At 39.0% G+C, this 17,144-nt stretch overlaps 1 protein-coding gene across 26 annotated transcripts in view; it reads left to right on the forward strand.

The window, feature by feature from the left end:
• The first annotated feature begins 794 nt into the window (after nucleotides 1-794).
• sox6 (SRY-box transcription factor 6) overlaps nucleotides 795-17,144 on the forward strand; it is a 151,258-nt gene continuing 134,908 nt past the window's right edge. For 9 of the 26 annotated variants that reach the window (XM_077228445.1, XM_077228457.1, XM_077228460.1 and 6 more), the window contains exons 1-2: nucleotides 795-1,169; nucleotides 3,722-3,838. The gene's annotated coding sequence lies outside the window, so the exon portion shown is untranslated. Of the gene's footprint in view, nucleotides 1,170-1,773; nucleotides 2,173-3,214; nucleotides 3,594-3,721; nucleotides 3,839-17,144 lie in introns of those variants that run through there. The other 17 variants (XM_077228446.1, XM_077228458.1, XM_077228466.1 and 14 more) reach the window with 12 other exon arrangements.

The raw sequence follows: 17,144 nt of genomic DNA on the forward strand, positions 1-17,144 counted from the left end.
ATCGATCAAATGATTTGCTATAGCCTAATAGCCTAACTGCATATGATGCTTTTTAAACATGATTCTTCTACATTCGGTTTTGAAGAATGACCTGAGATGGCCTTTGGTTGTTGGCACAATACTAACTTCAATAATCGTTCCAGGTGTAAAACACAGTTTTACTATCATTTGAGAAGAAGGCGCGTTGGACAAATATGGGCTACGCAGTAAGCATTCTTATAGCGGAACTAACCATTTTTCAATTTTATAACATAATATAAACATATGTGAGAGATACATTACGATGTTTCCTCTGGCGTGAGGATTTTTTTCTTTTTTCTTTTTTTCGACATGTTATCCTCAAAAGTAGTGTAAAGCAGTGAAATCGCAATCTTTACATTTTCACCATTATATCATGTTCAAGTCCCTAGCTCCAGCTTAACTCAATAACAAAATTTGCATACTGGGCTATATAAGCTTTCTTTCTAATCAGCACCATGATCTTTGCAAATGCAAATGAGTTTTAATTTATAACTCATTTGTTTTTAAATAGCTATGCTATAACTTTAACAGATGACTTGACGCGTGAATATTAACAAATGTTTTAAACGCAAAATTGTATATGGCTAACAATATCCTGACATTTGAAAATGTACATCACCTGAGTTCTTTTTCCACCTCACAATACACTATTCTACCCCACCGCTCTCTCTCTCTCTCTCTCTCTCTCTCTCTCTCTCTCTCTCTCTCTCTCTCTCTCTCTCTCTCTCTCTCTCTCTCTCTCTCTCATGTGTTGTCTGGGAGGGGAGCCCTGCCTCTTTCCTCAGATCAATGCCCTGGCCACTCACTTTCTGATGTTGCACGACGGGAAATGCTTTGAATACTTGCGACATGGCCGCTTGCATTGATTGCCAAGATTGACAGCAGTTACCATCGTCTTCTGTCGCTTCTGTTTTAGAGTAGAGAGGAAAATCGCGATAAATATACTTACAACTGCTCTCAGCAGTTCTGACAGTTCAACTTCATACAGCCAAAGCGGGATTCCCTCTACGGTCAGTGGAAGCGACACACTTCAGTTTTCTTCTTTCTTTGCTACTACACTCAGTGTTCATTATCTTTAACCTGTTTCAAAACCAATAACGGGATACGGCGAAGACGAGCGCTTGTTTTGGTACCCTGCTCACATCAAGGTAAACTTTTATCATTGGTAACCTGTCGTCCGTGATTTCGTGTCTTTTCGTCATGTTGTGTTTATCGTCTTTTTGGCGTCGTAACACCGCAGCTACCGGATCGATACATTCACGCGTTATTTACAGAAGCTTTACAGTAAGTATCCAAACTATTTGAAAGGGTTTGCTTGTCCAGGATTGATATTTGTCTAAACGTTAATTCTCAACGAAGAGTGACGCATGATAGCCTACTCCGTAGACCGATGACGAGGAGCGATTAAGAGCATATTTCTTAAAAAAGAACCAGCCAAAATCTTGTCGACTAACAGAAAAAAGTTAAACAGACATTATCCAAGCGGTTCTTGTATGTTCTCCCAGCAGTTATAATGTTTTGTTTGTACTTCATTGTCCGCTATTGAACTATTGTAGTGTAGCCTGCTCACAAACGCACGCGCCGAAATGAAACAATGATGCGCAGGTTTGATTTCTAACAATGTACGTATGATAATAACTCCAGGTGCAGTGCTATTTAATTAGTTTTATTTCTGAGTAATAGATAGCATGTAGTTGTCATCAGGACGGCGGGTAAGTTCACTACACCGGAGGTAATTTCACTTTTGTCCACAGAGCGGTACTATTCATTGACAATAACGGGAGAAGCGCTGCTATAGGTGGTACTGGCAAGTATCCGATTCGACGTCGTTTTAACTTTCTCTCTATTAAAAACTGGACATGCTTTGTGTTTTTTTTTAAAGATCAGACACCTTTCAAGCCCGCGAGAGATAGCTAAACTGGTAGTTAAAAAAAAAGTTTGAAGGCAAAATTGTTCTCTAAGCGAGCATGGGAATTGTTTCTCCACTTTCGCTCGAGGTCAGGCATATTGACCTTTGAAGAATGCATAAGCCATAAATTAAAATGAAGTCCTCATCTAAAGCTGAACCATTTAGAGACAATAAACAACTTGGACAAGCGGACTCATTTTAATCTCGCAGGTGCTCTGAAACGCACTGCATTCAGACTGAAAGTAAGTGAACTCCGGGAATTATTTCTTATTTATTTTATCAGAATGTGTGATATTTTATCTCAGAAATTACGGCGCTTATTAAAAAATAAATGCCTTTTGTTAACGTAGGCTACTTATCGTTTTTGTTTTAAAACGTCAAACAGACAGGCTATGTGTCGCCTAATAAAAAAAACCCAAACTTTACACAAAATCAAATAGTTCAGTAGTTTAAATTACATTCACAGTGAAATTCTATTCAAAAAATAATTTTAGCGATTGCAATTTGCACTTTGCATTATCCTTATTCTGCCTCTTTTTTATGTTGTGTGCTTTACATGATGCTTTTGAGATTTCCAGAAACAGAACGGTGAGGCATTGAGAGGATAAATGGAGCGCAATGTGTGTGAACTCTGTCTGTGGGACACCGATAGCCCATCATCTCATGGGTGTTTCCCAAAAGTAGACCCTCATACCACACAGATAAGCCCTTTTTTTCGACTGCTGCACGAGATACGATAATATTTTAATAAGGAACATAACACAACACGCCGACGTAAGCTATGACGTTTTTAAAAACTCCTGAAGCCACTCACACACGACAAACGGGACATTAAAAATAATACAGAAATTAATACACATAAATGAGTTCTTGTTAAACACTTTTCCGGCGCTAGAAAGCGAAACACTCTCCTCCTTTTTTTCTTCTCTAAACCTCAGAGCAGAAACACAAAAGCTGTGTTGTTCCCGTCAGGGACGCAACCTGACACCTTAATTAAACACAGCTTAACTTTGCTAGTTTTTCTCTCCTGAAATTGTGTCTAGTCTGTAAGAATAACCGGGTGTCTAATAATACATTCTTGTCTTAAGTGAGGGGGGCTGTTTGAAAAACAATCCCCTTGGCTTGTCCCTCTGTTGGGGTGAAGTTGAGCCCGTAATGGCATTTTGTTTTGAGCAGTTGCTGTTAGCTGTTCCCTCATAAGGTAAGATGGCACTGGAGCCCAATGGAACATTTATAATTAGACTGCCAGTTCAGCACATTGTCCTGATTGCTATACAGGGATGTGCTGCACTCAATAGAGATAGACTTATTCACTGCCTTTGAGAAAGGGTCTCTGTTACCTATCCCTTACATTTATTTACTTAGCCTATTCGAAAGTCATGCATTTAAAAACAAACCGTGGTCACCTGTATTAATTCATCGAGATTTAAAAGGCAATCAAATGTGTTATTTGCCAATACAGAATTTAATGAACTTATACAAATCCCTCTTCTTTTATTAGTGTTAATACACTGCACAAATGTACGCATCCGTGTTTTTTTTGTTTTTTTATTAATTTAACTTCACGGCTCGCTGTTTCAAGTTTAAACGCAGTATTCATATATAAGCGTATTTTTCATGCAGACTGGATTTTCCAAATGCTTTCTTTATGGACATAAATTAAGTATGATTGAAGGTTTATGTGCAGTTTCATAACTATATTTCACAGACAAATGCACTTTCATTTTCGCTGAGATTAAAGTGTTTGAGATAATGACGATCTCAGTTGATGTTGTTGTTTTTTTTCTTCAGGACTTTCTGCCCGTGGATTTGGGGAGGAACTTGTGGTTTTGTGCAACTAAAGAGCATTTCCTAACTGGATCCGGCGAGCAGATACCGACAGATCGCAGACGAACGCTTATGGTGCCAGTAAGTTCAGAGATTTGGACCGTATTCTATTCTGCGATGCCTCGCAGTCGCTTGTCTTCGAATAGATCTTATGTTCTGAGACTTGACAGCTGGAATATGTATTTTAACACGTAGTGTGTGAAGTAGGTTTTTTTCCCTTTAATACTCTAATCATTCTTACAGTTTATGCGGATTTATTTTATTAGAGATTATATGCAGTGATGATAGTTTTGCATTTTTTAATTGAGGCATTTCATCGTTTAAGGGATGAATCATGAGGCTCTAAATCGTCAAAACACTCGCGGAGTGTCATTATGATACCTTGCAGTGACTGAGTGATAATGCATACAAGTTTTTTTTTTTTTTTTTGAGTGTGCAAAAACATTTCCCCCACATCATTTATTTTGTGGGATCTCCTAATTTTAAGATAGGCTACATAAAATATATCAGACCACTTTATTTGATACTCAGTGTTTCATATTTAAATCATTTTGAAATTAGATGATCACTTTTCTGTGCATACAGGATATAATAAGTTCAGTTGTTTAGCTATAATTATGTTCTCTTTTATAAAGGGACTTTTGATTACTTTCTTGGGAACATTAATAGCAGAGCTGGCATCAGTTGAATGCATTATCAGTTTTAAAATCTGGACAGTAAATGAACTTTGAATAATTCTCTTTCATGTACCACAGTCTGTTGTTTCTAGAGGTTGTCTGCCATATGTTTTAGTACTTGTGAAATATTGTCTCAGATTTCTCTACCAGTAATTTTGAGTTTTAATCAGTTTTCAATGGTTTTACACGGCTTTGGAATTTTATTTATTGCCTGTTTTATTATTTACATTTTCATTGACCTAATCTGGCCTTGCTTATCGCTTCCTACTTTAGTTAAGCAGTGTCTTTAATCATTGAAATTATGTTGTTTATACTTCTTAAGTGGATGTATATCTAGAAGATAAAGTAAGGATGAAGTGAATGTAGCAAATAATTTTTTTGAGCTCAAGCAGTTTATTTATGAACAATCACGTTCTTGTCTGAGCCAATTCCTTCAAAATGATATTTCATCGCATAATTTATTAAACAAATACTCGTGTTTTGACTCTTGTTAATTTTTAATTTAATTTTTTATTTTTGTTGTTCAGTAGTGCGGAACCCAGTGTACAGTAGCATATTTAGTATTTAGTGGAAAAGAGCAAGTTGAGGTTGTGGTAGATGCTCAGGTGTAAGTGTCGCCTATAGTTCTGTCTTGTATTGGAGGGGTTAGAACAGTGCCAGCAGAATCCTAATGATAAACAACACTGGAGGTAAACAACAGCAGGCCTGGTAAAGGTAAGCAGCTCGCCAGCCGTAGGGGAGGAATGCATGAGGAGGAAATGTGGCAGCACATGTTGTGACATCTGTCTTTATAAGTGTTAGCTAATTTGCTGTGGAATATTTCAACAATGATCAAAACCAATGGCAACATGTTTATTAGAAGGCTTTTTCCCCCCTTTTGTGGCAGAATCTCTCAAGTTTCTGGAATGTGTTATTGAAGCTCTGCTGCACTTTTAATTATAGTAAGTTTTGCCTACTAATTAGCGAAATAAGGAAGACACTAGGAAGGTGGCGTTTTCTTGTGGATGATATTCAGATCTTGAATGACTACATAAGGCATGAATTTCTTTTTGCAACTGATTATTATTATACACATGCTAATGTTTAAGTGCATGCAGGGGCTTTTCTCGCGGCCGTCCACTGTGTTCCTGCAGAATGATAGATCCATTGTCATCATGGAAGATGGCACGCTGGCAGCTGCTTGAGATGCCCAGGGCTTCCAGTATCTCCTATGATTTAATGATTTACATAGGCAGGAATGCTGACCCTGGACGCACCGAAATGAAATCAAAGCTGTAACAATCAAATGACAGATAGTAAATAAATAGAAGACCTTTAATATTAGGACTTAAGTATTTATTTTCTCCTGAGCAAGTATAAATTATCCAACCTATACTTATCTGCGGCTTAACAACACGCCCAAATTGCAGTCTTGCTTCTGAAAAAAAGATTGTGAAGCTATAGCTTAGGAGGCCTTGTGAAATGCCAATACAGATGGCCATGTCTTTCAGCGACAGTCTACGCTGAAAAGGCCTTTTTTTCCCTACAACGTTTTGTTTTTTGCCCCTTTGCAATCTCAGGTCTAGACGTTACAATCGCACAAGGATAAAAAATTAAAGCCCTCTTTGATATCTTGGACACTCTTTGTAAACGAATGCGGCGCTTTTTTGCCCTCCACTGAAAACGCATGTTCACCTACGGCCTGATGCTGCACAATGAACTGGAGAGATAGATGCTTTTCACTCCAAAATATTAGTAAATGCTTTATTTTCCTCATCTTACAGCATTTGCCTGATAACAGGATGTGCTAGCACAATAATAGAGCTGTTCCATCAATACACACTATTGCTTAAATCAAAATGTCCCGAACTTAGTGTTGCATGACACATAAAGCCTACAGTTCTTTGAAATTAGGTGCATGACAAATATGCCTTCTATATTATAAAATGTCTTCCTATCGTTCTCTCTCCTAGCTCTTTTATAAGCACACATGAATATGTAGATTTAATGCTAGGGATCTCTGGGACTGTGAGGTTGTTGACACTGGCTTTATTGGTGGTTATAATCAGCATTATCAGGTCTAGGCTCTGGTGTAGCATATTGTTTTTTTTTTTTTTCAAATCAGAAGAAGATTTCTGCTGTGCAGAGGAAGATTTTGAGTCCATTTCCATTTCAAAGGGGTTTGCTGTGCTTGCTGGCAGTAATTAAAATGCAGTGGTTTGGAGCCTGTATACACACACGCGCTCTGGGGTGGAGGGTTTGCTGGGAGAGAGTGAGCGTAGGGAACCGTGTGCAGGCGGTTGACTCCTGCATGCGTCTCCAAATGCACTTATAATTTTGTACAAATGTTTATGCCAGTCCGTGCTCTTTTGTGGAGAGCTTGTCTCTTGGCCAAAACCATTTCAAGACGAAGTTAGTTTGCTTTTTCCTTAACCTTCTTGTTGTGGCCGCTCTCCCCCTCTCGCTCACTACAGCTGCTCTCTGACACACAGGCTTTGGCACATGCTTAACCTTTAATTGGTGTATGAATAAATAATAAAAATAAATCTGTTGATATCTGTTTTTAGGACTAGTCCTTTGCTGTTCGCAATTGTCCTTGCATTTTTTACTTCACCTCTTTCATCCTCCATTTATAAGTAATTATCATTAATATTTAATGTAATTTATGAAAGTAAATATTGCTGATTTGTAGATGTTGTGTTTTATCTTAGATTTGTGTCACTTTTGTATTGTAGATGCTGAAAAAAGTCTACAGATGCTGTACTGTTATATAAGTATCAAGAATTTAACTGGAAAGTACTATGATTTTTCATAGGCTTCTTGTTCATTTTTTACTATTAATAAGAGGTACTTTATGAATTCATCATGCTTTATTGGGGTAGGAATGATGTGTATTGAGTTTAGATTTAGATTAGTTTCAGATTCCACTAGATATAATAAGCATTACATTTTTGATACTCAGTAAATTCCCTCTTGCATGCCTGAAACTCCACTAAACAACACATTTAGTGGCTTTTTATTCTAGTATTTATCACTTGCACAATGCGAATTTCATATTACATCATCTTATGGTGAAAGTGTGCTGTGTTAGCTAAATCATTGTCAAACACGGATTAAGGGAATCAGGACAGTGTTGGGAGCTACGCACTTTTTAGTGCGAGATTTGCGATAATCCTGGCCTTTCGTGGTAGAGAATAATTGATCATTATTCTAAGATGCTATGTGTTCCATTACAAAGGGATCTATGCAGCCACCGGCAGAAGACTGTCCACTCTGAATGCTCTGCTATTAGATCATATGTGAGCCAGTAAGATCAAGCTGGCAGATTGCCCTCTACCTAACTCTCATAGTACGCATGTGATTAAGCAGGTCAATATGTGATGCTCCAGATTCCTATAAGTCTGTCTCATATGATGCATCACAAACCACAGTAAGTTAGTACATGATGGTACACATGATGTCCAAAATATAATGTATTTTAATGTTTTACATATATTTTATATAGTTGATGTACTTCAATCAGTTGTTCATTCTAGCTTGTTCAGAATAGAAGGCATGATTTAGCCCTCACAACATAGACAATTATTTTAGTTAAGAACTGTGTCAAAGAAATATCCACCCTGAAGTTGAGTCCCTCTTAAGACAAAAGGGCCATTGAATTCCCCGGGACTTTTCTGTTTTGTGAAAGAAAGCCTGTTGCTATCTTCTAAAACAGTATTGTTTATGTTAATGAGAATCTTCTAGAATGAAGAAATGCTGAAGCATGGAGCTAATTGCAGGCATGTTTTTTGATAGCACATCTAAAAGTCTGGAAATTTTTATGGAAAAAACAGGAGATATGATGCCAAATTCACATCACCCACAGTTTTCTCTCTGTGTGTGTGTGTGTGTGTGTGTGTGTGTGTGTGTGTGTGTGTGTGTGTGTGTGTGTGTGTGTGTGTGTGTGTGGAAACTCAGGATGCAAAATGCCAGAAGCAAATTAAAGTGACAAAGGAGGTTGGTAAGGAGAAGGGAGGAATGCTGTGGCTGTGTGTCTGACAGTAGTTCAACTGAAGTATTTTTGAAACCAGCCCCTTTTGTTTCCCATTCTGCGATTATGTGCACCCTCTTGCAGTTTTAAAGGCTTTCTGCTGTCGGTGTACATGTGCGTCACATGAAAATGGCTTCAGCAGAACAAACCACAAGTGTTCTCTCTCTCTCTCTCTCTCTCTCTCTCTCTCTCTCTCTCTCTCTCTCTCTCTCTCTCTCTCTCTCTCTCTCTCTCTCTCTCTCTCTCTCTCTCTCTCTCTCTCTCTCTCTCTCTCTCTCTCTCTCTCCCTCACACTTATCTCCATCTCTCTTTTCTTTCTTTCTGAATAAGTAAAAAGGCTCTGCTACCTGACTGTCAGTGTAATAAGATGTAGTGCAGCAGCAAACAGACAGATTGAGAGAAAGCCCTTGACTATCATTATGTATGTGTCCATGAACCGCTTTTGATGATGGGTCAAGTGGTGACAGCAGCTGATGTGATGAGTGTGTGTGTGTGTGTGTGTGTGTGTGTGTGTGTTAGCTTGATCTGCCATTCTAGCCTTCACAGTTTAGACAGCGGCTTGTCTAAATGGTCTCTTCGTGAAGAGACTCAGCAGTTAATGATGTTGGTCTTAATTCAGAGCTGCAGAGCTGGGAGCAACTGTATGGAGTGAAGAAGGTTCCAGAAGATCCCATGGGGATCATACATCATTCCTTGGGTCATGGCACTACTGGCTTTACGATAGTGGACATGAAAACTCTAAAGGTGCGGTCAATTCACCGTTGTTTGGTGGATTTTCATGTGCAAAACCCAGTCCACATGAAATCCAATTCGCATAATCAGGAATTTCGCTTGAGGGTGAAATATTTTCCTACACAGATTTCGAGTTCAAGTTCACATCGCTTCTTGGTTTGAAAGTGACTTCTATGGGAGCCGTGCTTCATACATCGCTACACAATTGACAATAGACAATGGACCTTTTTTTGCCTGTGAAATTTAATGAACATTCGAACATTCAGCCAAATTTTAAAGTAGTTTGAATTCAGTCCCACTTTAGATTTCACACTCAATTCACATCCATACATACGCAAGCAAAGACATCTCATCTTCTTGAGAATTCATATTGAAAGTAGGGACACACTTAAAAGCTGCAAATTTAAAGTATGTACACACTTAAAAGCTGCAAATTTTGTGGTGTTGTTGAGGTAATTTATTATACGTTGAAACTTGGTGTGACTGCCGTTTAGTCCTGCAATATAATCAAAGTGAAGTCTTTCCTCTTCCGCTCTCTCTCTTTTTGGCTTTGCCAGGATGTATTAACCACACCAAAGTGAAAACACCAGGCTGGAAAAAGTGAATGCTTTCTTGCAGAGGAAAACAAATTGAAATTGAATTAAAAAAAAATTACCCCCTTTTTCATTAGTTTGTCATGTTAAATCTTTGGGGAGGAAGGTCTACGAACATAATTGAAGCCCAAATTTGTCTTATGAGTAGTTGTGGTGTCAAAAAGGCTGTAATGTAGGGATCTTTTTTTTATAGGATGGCAGAAATCCGTTGAAATAATGAAGAAAATAGTGCGGTTTTGCCTCCCCTGCATATCTTTGTAGCCTCTTTGACATCTATCAGCATACCCACACTGGCACTCAAAATATCACTCTGAATCACTCATCGTAGGCCAGAGTTTAGGAACATACAAACTCCACAAAAAGAGAGGAAAGCTGGAATAAAGGGAAGATCCTGGCAGGCTTACAGCCCCACCAGCCTTTTTCCACCGGCGGGCATGTCGTCCTGCGGCGCTCCGTCATGGGCCTGCAGCTGAAAAAATCTCTCTCATACCACATAATGTTTCTCTAGCAGGAAAGAAACTGAAACTATGACACAGGTCTAAACTAAACCCCCGAGACCTGCCAGGATGCAAATAAGACATTTTCTCCACAACACTGGTCGTCCCAGAGCCAGGCCTTTTTCGCCTTGTTCCACTTGGTACTGGAGCCGGGAGCTGCTCTTGCTGTTACCTTGAAAACACTTCTCTCCTCCAGGACCATTTTTTAGCAGCTTTTACTAATATTAGAGTGTTACTTAAATCTTTAAGCATTGTATTAATATTTCAGAGTGCCACATGTTGGTAATTGGGGAGCGTTGAGGTGCATGCGCACTTAGGGGATGCAAGCTTGAGCGATGATGGCGCATGAACGACTTGCGGTGTGGTGTCAGAGGGGAAGAATGTTTTCTGTCTCTGATTGGAGGTGGTACTTAGATGACAAGAAAGAGAAGTTGTGAAGGGGGAGGGAGCGGTGGAAGAAAGGAGCAAAAGATGGCCCTACTCTTCTTCACTGTTGCTAAATTTATTCCATCTGCAGGGTGGAGGAGTTTGGGCTGACTCCAGACCAGAGAGAGGCTTCTAATTAAATCGTCATCATTATCAACTTGTGGTCAACGATCATCCTAGAACGCTCGCTCTTCCAAGATGAACATGGAACCAGAGAGGCTTTTCCTTCAAGCCTTGTGTTGGACTGAATTAGAAAGCGAAAAGCAGGATAGGAAAGTGCTGCACAGGCCTGTTTCTCTTGTTTTTTGTTTTTTTTTGCGTAGGGTGAAAAAAGGCACTCATCCACTTCCACTCAGGGTTAAACAATTACTGCACATAAGAGGGAGGTAGAGGTATCTTACCTGTGTCTGCTCGACTTGCTCGATTTCAGGGGGAACTTAAACTGTAGCGTTAGCATGTTCAAACCTGTAATAATTTCAATTAGAGCTGATGGGCGTGTTTGCCATATTTGGATCAGCACTGTTTGGGAAGTGCTCCCCTTAAGGGCTGACAGCTCTTAATACGGTATTCCAAGCATAGATATGTGAGTGACACTGAAGAGTGCGTTAAAATGCTTTATCAAATCATAATTACAGCCCCAGTGATTAAAGGGGAAGTGACTCTGATTAGAAGAGTTTCTGGGGACGTGGAAACGGGATGAATATTCAAATGGGAAAGGCAATGAGAAATATTATTTAGAGTTTTGTTTTTTCTTCTCTCTCTCTAGAGTGAGGTATGTGTCTGCCAGACTGCTGTGCAACCACAATGCTATGATATCATCTTCACCACACAGATTTCATCTGGGCCCTTTCAGCTCTAGCTATTGGGCAGAAAAATGTGCATACAGATATCGTCTCATTAATGTTCAGCTTCTCGCGCTCTCTCTTAACCCTCTGATGTATGGGATTGTCGATAGTAGATGTTAAGAAGCAATTTTAAATCATTTAAAGTCTGTTCCAGACCACTTTGAGTGGCACATTCGAGCCTTTCACTAAATTCTCCACTTGGTTTTAAGCCATATTTAGAACTTTTTATTAATTTAATCATTCTTGCAGAGGGGTTAAACTGCTCATTGGGAATATATCGAGTGATTTTTTTCCCTCTCTTTTGTAGTGTCTTATTAAGTTCTGTATGGCCAATGTACGATGGCTGCCAATTATAATCAGGGAAAACAAGGTAAGGATGGACGGCATTTGACTGTTGTTTTTGTATTCTATCAGCCTGGCATGCGGGCTTAATGCAGAGGACTTTCAGAGCAAATTGGACTTGAATCTGTGAGGAATGTGAAGGGGAAAATGTCCTCTCTCTCTCTTGCTCGCTCTTTCTCGCTCTCTCTTTCGCTCTCTCCACTCTGTTGCGCTTGGAGAGCTCGATGAGAATCACACGTTTTTGTGAACTTCAAGGTATGCACTGTTTAAGCAAAGGAGATAAAGGAGCGTATTATTAGTGGCCGTCTTCAGCAGGCAGATTAGGATTGCTTGAGCCTTTTCTCGCCTCACCTTTGTGAGCCTCAAACACTGACTGCCATGTGATAGCCTCTTTTTATGAATAATTTCAGAGAGCGTTCATAAAATGTAGGCTGTGAAATAGACAGCGAGAGCCTTACAATTTTACAATTTCACAACCGACTTCCCTCTTAGAATGACAGTGGCTAACCTGACTATTACCGCTTTTGATTTCAGCAGGGCATGGTTTTGCGCTCGGCGAGCTATACATAAAAAAGCTTAGCGCCGACTATGAATTTATAGCTAAATGCTGCTTATCTGGCAGCCTTTTCAAACACTTTAGAAAAGAGTTGTATTTTCAGCTCACTTCAAAAAATTCCCGCATGTGTTGTTGTGTACTTGAGCCTCGGCTCTGTTGTGAGTCGCACAAAATAGAAGAAGTGCAGCATCGATATTTTATACAGATGGGATTCTTTCAGCATGCAAACACAGATATGGCATGTAAACAGCCGTGATGTGCAGATGTTTCAGGTGAAGGCAAATTTTTATGTTCTATTCATATACATTTCTTTGAGTTCTTTGGAAGGTGCAGGACTCGATTGTGTGTTTAGCTTGCGTCGTGTTGTATTCACATCACACCCAGCTCTTAAACACTTTCTCAAATGCCTCCTCAAATCCCCACATTTATTTTTTTTACGTTTCGGGTTCCCTCCAAATCTACCCTTCGAAGCCCAGTAGGCAGGGAAAATTTACATTGCTACATAATCTAAGATACATTTGAAAATAGTGTGGGGCGAACAGTAGTGGAGGTGGAAGCATCCTGATAATTTCATTGGAGCGTTGTCAGCTTTTCTAGAGAATAATATAAACCATGTGTCCCGTTTGCAAGAGAAAATTAGAGACCTTTCATGTGACCCACCTGTCGTGCTTTCAGCGGTGATAATGTTAACCTCATGTCACCATCAACGGCCACTAGAGCTATAGAGCATGTGCGTGTCGACACCAGGGGAGGTTCCCATCTCGCTAGAGTCCCTGCATTTGACACACATTCACGGATCTCGCAGGGAAAGCCTGTTTCTCATAACAGATCTCACAAACACTCCGTCTTTATTTTCTTTGCAGTTTTCCTCCCCCCCCCCCCTCTGTTTTTGTTAGCTTCTCAACTGATGTGTAGTTTTGAGCGTTGGGGTTCCTCATGGTTCCTCAAGGTTCCTTGGGTTTCATGTGGCCTGTGCCATGCTGTAATAGGTTCCTTGGGCATGATTGGAATATAATAACCATTTTACAGTGTTTCTTTTACCCCCCTATGTGCTGAGAAAATGCAAAACGTTCACGAGCACCACAGGGCATATGGTTGGATCTGTGATGTCAGTTGTTATTGCTGGATGCGTAGGATAGGAAAAGTTGGATTATTTTCCAAAAATCCACTGTGCGAGGAGCATTATGTCACAAAGGCGACATTGTAGCCAGTTGGGTGTGTTGCAGTGTGGGTCCGTGAATGCGCGTTTTGTGTGCCTCCCAGCTCGCTTTCTTATTCTATACATTGTCCAACTGTCCTTAAGTACACGCTTGACGTGCGTCACACCACTCCCGTGCAGAAATCAATGGAAACTGTTCCATACAGTATATCAGCTTCATAATGGAAAAAAACATTCTATTATGCCTGTCCATTTTTAAACCTCAGTCACTATATGGAAACGTAGAGTGTGTCTTAAAAGGTATAGCTCACTCAAAAATGAAAATTTCGAAACCTCCTTTCTTCTGCAGAACACAAAGTTATTTTTTATTTTTCTTTGGTCCATACAAGGGAAGTTAGTTGAGTACAAAACAACATTTTACAAAAAAATAAAATAAAATTGTTCAGGAGAAAAAGGGTCATACAGGATTTATTGTCCTTAAGGTCATGCATGTAATTGATTACATAATTTTAATTTTGGGTGAACTATCCCTTTAACGGCCGTTTCAGCACTGTTATTTAGATTGTGGCTTTCTAACAATATATTAGGCTTGGTAGATTATAGCTCTTTGGTTTGTTGCGAGAGGGCATAGAAAGACCAACAATAATCTCACCCTCCAACTTGCCTGCACTGGTCATGTGACTGTAATTTGGCCAAGACTCCCACGATCGCTGGGACGGAGTGGATTTCTTTAAAGCTGTCCTCCATCAGCGGTGTACTCCAGCCTGATTGCCTTGTGCAGAATGAGAGCATCATGGGAAAGGACATGCATCTAATAGCTAACTGAAGAGCCATGCATCTCTTGTTTTTCACTAATTGAATTCTGCACTAAAATATGCTGGCAGGAGCCCTTACCTTGTTTGACTTATTTATTGCCTGACTGGAGAGCTAATTTGACCTCCTCTTTTCAAAGACTCTTTTTTTCCTGCAGAAAAGGAGTGTTAAACTCAATTACACCACCGATCAGTGATTCAAACAATAAATTTGTTTTCCTCTGAGGGGGGAAGAAGGTAAACATAGAGAAGAGAAGAGCTCTCTCTCTCGTACAGTCAGAGAAGCTGTAGTATATATGGGAGAGTGTGTGACTCTCAGTTATGTCAATTGAGATTTGTGTCCATCATTTAAATCATTTTCCTCTCTAGAAAATTAAGAACGAAGAAGAATTCTCAAGCCAACAATTTCTTTTTTTCACTCTTATTAATGGATTCGTTTGCATATGCTGAGTGATTTGTGGATTTTGAGGGGATTTTTTTTTTTTTGAAATAAGAGAAAATGATATTTTTCAATGGTTAAGATTTACATCTGTGCTGGCATTGTTGCTGTAAGACTATAAAAAAGAGTTTTAGAGAGAATAGATGCAAAAATGAAAAGCAATATGAATTATTTAATCATATTCAATACATTTGAATATGATATCACTGCTCCCTTTTACCTAAACTCATTACTTCAGACTTATGTGTCATCCAGAAACTTGCACTCTGCAAGCGAATGTCGTCTCGTGGTACCATCTCAAAGAGGCACAAAATCTCTTTCTCTGACCTTTACCATGACTGTTCCCTGCTGGTGGAATGATCTGCCTAACTCAACCAGAGCTGCTGAGTCCGTAGCCACTTTCAAGAAACTGCTGAAGACGCATGTTTTTCGGCCGCACTTGATCCAGTAATACTAACACTTTCTCTTCTATTCTATTTTTTATTTATATATTTAAAAAAAAAATACATGGACTGCGTTAGATTAAACTGAGAGGGGTCATAGCACTTGCATATTGTTGTCCTACTGTTAATTTAACTGCTTCTATTGTTCTCATTTGTAAGTCGCTTTGGATAAAAGCGTCTGCTAAATGAATAAATGTAAATGTAAATATTCAAAGCACAAATCCTCCCATTGAACTTCAGACACAGTGAAAACAGGAATTTGAGATTGCTGTTGAACCTTAAAAAGGAATTTGTGAGAAAAACAGATTTTTTCCCTTTTATTTTAGCTCTAACCTTTGCTCTGGCTGATAAAAACACGGCAGAAGTCTTCTGGATTTTCATGAAGCCACTAGTCAAAACCCTAGAGCACAATGTGCTCCTCCCTGCTTTGCTGGTAAAAGAATTAAAAGTGAACTTGTGCAGGAAGAATGCAAGTACCAATGAGTCGTAACCTCTTTTTTTTATTCCATCATTCATATCGAGTCCTGAATTTTTTTTCAGATTTTACATACCACAAAACCCATCCTTGGGGAACCATGGCCTCTCTTGGGATACTTAATTGAGGTTTCTTCTATTCTTCTAATGGAGAATACTGCACACAACTCCCTTTTCTCCTTCTGTGTTCTTGACCACGTCTCTTCATTTAAATTGTCTCTGTTCATTCATAGAGAATGTGAACCATGAAGGTTTCAATTCAATTGCAAATGTAATATTTGAAAAATGGGACTTTGCCATACACACGCTCCTGCGTCTGAACAAGAACAAGACAAATAATTTGTGTGCAACCGCCGGGCCTGGATGTAACCTGATCTTTTCTGGATCGATTGATTCCATTCTGGTGTAATTCACCATATGATTGACTTTCAGCACGGCTTACCGTTGGAAAAATATCCCTGTACAGGCTGCGGCCTTAAATAGCGCAGTAATTTGAATACAGATGCTTGCTGCTTAGACCTTGTCACTGGAAATGACTCTGAGTCAGGAGACAATTGCAGGTTGATTATGTTGCCACTGACAGAAGTTGCAGGTTCTTTGTGCATCAGACATATTTGCATTTAAATGCTTATTGTAGGCAGCCGGAGCATATCCACTCTGATTGTCTGCACGACCTGTCTTTTTATATTTGTCTGAAAAACAAAATCAAATGAATTGCAATAAGGGATAATCTGTATGAGAATTATTTTTTTCCAATAGTAGAAGGCACATCAATCAATTTTTTAAACTTGTTTTCAGGCTTTAGTTATCAGTCACATAATGTCTTTCATCTCCTTATGTTTTATGTATACGATTTGATCGGCATCTGTGTAATTTATCTTAATATTTGCTGTGGCTGCACTATTATTGTATATAATTTATGTAATAAAATACCTATTTTATTTGGGTAAACTGTGCAAAGTTCTGAATCTCACGAATGGACCGGATATAATCAAAAGCTTTTTATGACAAAAAATTTAAGATTTAATTATTTTTTCTTTTTGCTGCATATCTTAATGTAGTGTTTATCAGGCATTTCCATCTAAGATACATGCAAAAGTCGCAACTTTAACTGCTGAAAAAAAGTCTGACAAAACAGAAGATGATATTAATGGAATGTTTTAATAGATGGTTTTCACATATCGGAATCGTGTTTATTATTATTTTTTTATTACTTTTGCAGCCCATACAGTAAATATTTTCTCTGAAATGATTCATGTGCGTGAGTGAATGTTCAAACTTTCACGATCATTTGTTGTTATCCCACATACTTGACCTGTTTGTGCATGTCCTTGCCTTTATCCACATATATGTTTCTCATGTCCATTGTGAACGTATTATAAC

Source organism: Siphateles boraxobius, unplaced genomic scaffold (assembly GCF_051911475.1).
Source record: "Siphateles boraxobius isolate OS27281-9 unplaced genomic scaffold, OSU_SipBor_1 130, whole genome shotgun sequence".
Classification (NCBI taxonomy): Eukaryota; Metazoa; Chordata; class Actinopteri; order Cypriniformes; family Leuciscidae; genus Siphateles; species Siphateles boraxobius.